Here is a 4,224-nt window from a genome sequence, read left to right on the forward strand (position 1 = left end):
GGCTAATTATTGTATTTTTAGTAGAGATGGGGTTTCACCATGTTGGCCAGGCTGGTCTCGAACTCCTGGCCTCAAGTGATCCATCCACTTCGGCTTCCCAAAGTGCTGGGATTACATGCATGAGCCACCGCACCCGGCCAGGACACCATTTTCATGGAAGACACTGAATCATGCTTCCTGGAACTGGGTAACGCTCCATCTCTAGACATACTTATCAAATAAATGAAGTATACTCCACTCTCCTCCTCCAAAACAAAAAAGTTATTCCCATAGACAAAGGGTTCCTAGGCCTCCCTAGGATGATGGGCACCATGAGGTGATAAAAGTGGTCCCTTGAGGGGATCGCTTTGGGGAAGCAGATACTCTGATTTGGATGTGTAAATTCCAATGATATCTACAAAAGGTGTATTATTCTCTCTTTCCTGCTACTAAATATTAGAGGCAACTTAGAAGGCAAGGGAAATTATAAGTTAGAAAGGGACAGTCAGCACAGGGGCAAGGCAGGTTTGAGGTTGAGAGCAGAGAAGCAGGACATAAAGTCCAATCCACTTGCTGCATACCAAATCCCGAGATGATTTGGAGCTGCCCAAGCCCGAAAGTGCAGACACACTTGGTTACATATTTCTCAATATCTAAGAATGAACATATGGCCAGGCACGGTGGCTCACGCCTGTAATCCCAGCATTTTTGGAGGCCGAGGTGGGTGGATCTCCTGAGGTCAGGAATTCGAGACCAGCCTGGCCAACATGGTGAAACCCATCTCTACTAAAAATACAGAATTTAGCCAGGCATGGTGGCGGGTGCCTGTAATCCCAGCTACTTGGGAGGCTGAGGCAGGAGAGTCTCTTGAAGCCAGGAGGTGGAGGTTGCAGTGAGCCGAGATCGTGCCATTGCTCTCCAGCCTGGAGGACAGAGCGAGACTCTGTCTCAAAAAAAAAAAAAAAAAGGATGAACATATTCGTTCCTTAGAAGAAACCAAAACTTTCCACTGCCTCTAGGTCTTCATGTCTCACAACAGACCCAAGGACAGCTCCGCAGCAGTGGTGGGTGTGGGGCTTCCTCTGGAGTCCCCCAATGGCACTCAGGGCCGTGCCCCTGCACTGGGACCCAGTGAGAGCCAATCCTACGGTGCATTAGAGGAGACATACGTCAGTGTGGCCTTCAGACAGTTCTCTGAAAACACCTCTCCAACATGGCTCCTTCTAGCCTACACCTCTTTTTTGGGCAGGAATTGTCCCCAAACTTAACATACAGTCTGGGGCTGGGAAACTGGCTGGGCTGCCTCCTAGAAGCTCTTTGTAGCAGCATCTTCAAAGCCATTCCTCTCACCCTCCTCCTCAGGCACCTCTTCCTCTCTTTTCCAGTTGTCCTCCCCATAATCTCCTGAGATGATCCACTTAGTCTTATACAGAAGAATGAATTCATCAGTGTATTTTTAGGACTAGAATTGCTGGCAAGTGAGAGAAAATTCAGAGAAACAGTGTCCTAAACAAACAAAAAGAGACATTTTCCCATCATGTATAAGTCTGCGTGGGCAGTCTAGGAATGATGCTATACTCCATGGGGCAGGGACCCATGCTTCCTTTAACTTGTTCCTCTGCTGTGGATGGCCTCTGTTCCCATGTTCACTTCATGGTCCAAGAAGGCTGCTCCAGAGGCAGCCATCAGATCTATATTCCAGCCAGGAGAAAAGAGAAAAGGGAGGGAGAGCATGCCTCCTTCTCTTGACACCTTTCTGAAAGTGTATGTACCACTCCTACTCATGTTCCACTGGCAAAACCCTAACGATGTGGCTACACATGGCTGTAAGAGAGACGGGGAAAGGTAATGTTTATTTTAAATAGCCATAAGCCCAATTGAAATTTAAGGACTCTCTTACTGAGAAAGAGGAAAACAGATGTGATAAGTAAACAGAAGTGCCTGCCCAACCAGTCAGCAACTAAAGGCTTCAGCAAAACATTTCCTAACGGGAGGGATGTTCAAAATCAAACAGCAATAAGATATAATTTTACTTGCATCAGCTGGCAAAATATAAAAGGCCCAACAACACCAAGTCATAGGAGGATGTAGAAAAATGGAAATGCTTATAACTGCTGTTGGGAGTGTAAATTACTATAAGCCCTTTGGAGAGCAATTTGTTTAGAGCAATTGCTTACAACAATTCCTGAGAAAGTTGAAGATGTTTATACCTATAATCCAGAGCTCTATTTCTAGAGAAAGCCTCACACATGCACTCAAGAAGACAAGTATAAGGGCCAGGCGCAGTGGCTCACGCCTGTAATCCCAGCGCCTTGGGAGGCCGACACGGGTGTTATCACCTGAGGTTGGGAGTTCAAGACCAGCCTGACCAATATGGTGAAACCTCGTCTCTACTAAAAATACAAAATAAATAAATAAATAAATAATTAGCCGGCCTGTGGTGGCGTGCGACTCTAATCCTAGCTACTTAGGAGGCTGAGGTGGGAGAATTGCTTGAACCCGAGAGGTCGAGGCGATTCTCCCTGCCTCAGCCTCCCGAGTAGCTGGGATTATAGGCACCTGCCACCATGTCCGGCTAATTTTTGTATTTTTAGTAGAGATGGGGATTCACCATGCTGGCCAGGCTGGTCGCGAACTCCTGACCTCAGGTGATCTGCCCACCTCGGCCTCCCAAAGTGCTGGGGTTACAGGCGTGAGCCATCGCGCTTGGCCATGAGTGACTTTTAAAAAATGAAAAGACTCCATCAAATCCTCCCTGACCCGTTTTCTCTGTTTTGAGCAGTAGAGAAAGGTAAGATTCCAAAATTCCTATTTTTCCACCATACTGGGTTGAAGGACCTGTGGAGCCACCCTCTGGTAGAGGCAGAGCCTTCGAAAAGGGCATTTTTAATCCACAGGGACTCCTCGAGCTCGGCTGGACCTCCGTGGTGCCGTGCTGTGAGACCAACCATCACTCAGGCACTCAGCGAGCCCACATCGGCCCCCAAGAACCCTAATGAAGGTCTTCCTGCCTCCTAGACAGACTTGGGGAGACGGAGACCCCAAAAGCGAGAGCTCTTTGAGGTCAAACAGGTGTTCAGGAGCAGGGGTACAAGCAGGCCATCATCTTTTAGTGCTGTGAGGAGGAGTGGGGGGATGAGATGGGGACGCAGGAGGCTGCTCGGCTCCAGAGTCTGCTCCCTGGTGGAAGGTGGAGGAGAGTCCAGGGTCCCATGGTCAGTCCCTTCGTGGCCCAGGAAGGTTTAATTCTTTTAAAGAGAAACACTGCACACTTCCCGATATTTTCTTGGTCCCCAGCTCAGGCCGACCCAAGTTCTTGCCTTCCGCCTAGGGAAGACAGGGGAGGACGACGCCATCTTTGGTCTCCGGGCCCAGGTGCGAAGGTCGTTTGGCACCATCTCTCCTGCCTGCCAGATGTGGGCAGGGTCCGTCCGGTTCTTCCCCTTTGCTCTCTCGGCCGTTTCCCCTACACCCGCAGGCCTTCCATAGCTTTTTGGACTAAGGCCCAGGGCCTCGCAGGGGATCACGAAGGAGCGGCAACTGCACGGTGCTCCTCAGATCCGCGTGCCCGAGGTCACCGGGGAACAAAAAAGTTACTTATTTTTCCTTTTAGCTGAGATGAAGAGAGAGGGCGTTGTCTTCCACAGAAAGACGCTGCGAACTCCGCCCCCGTCCCCCTTTTTCTTGCAGCCCTTCCGTGCGGGTGCAGCTGTTTAAACTAAGGCCCCAAGTCTCCAGCACTTTGTGGAGTGCTGGAAGAACGCGAGCGTACGGGAGAATCTGGGCCGGCGGGGCGCAGCGAGCCCCATCGCAGCTGGAGGAGAGCCGGGGTGTGTCTGTGTGTGTTTGCCCGTCGGTTGAAGGCCCCATCGCCCCCGGATCCCCGCCCTGCCCCAGAAAGCGTTCCCCAAGAGAGCTAAGAGTCCTGCGCACCTGGAGCGCGCTCCGCGTCCACGCCCAGAGGGCGCTGCAAACTCGCGCCCGAGGACTGACTGCCGCCTCTTCAGCCCCTCTCCCGGGCTGCGCCTCCGCACCCCGGGCCCGGGCAGAAGGGGGTGCGCCTCGACCCACCACCCAGGGAGCAGCCGAGCTGAAAGGCCGGGAACCACGGCTTGCGGGGACCACAGCTCCCGAAAACGAGGTTCGGCCACCGGAGGAGCGGGAGCCGGGCAGGCAGGAACCCTAGGGGGCGGGCCGGGGGCGGGGCTAGGGCCGGGGGTGGGGCGTTCCGAAGGGGCCGGGAGG

Source organism: Pongo pygmaeus, chromosome 12 (assembly GCF_028885625.2).
Source record: "Pongo pygmaeus isolate AG05252 chromosome 12, NHGRI_mPonPyg2-v2.0_pri, whole genome shotgun sequence".
NCBI classification, from domain to species: Eukaryota; Metazoa; Chordata; class Mammalia; order Primates; family Hominidae; genus Pongo; species Pongo pygmaeus.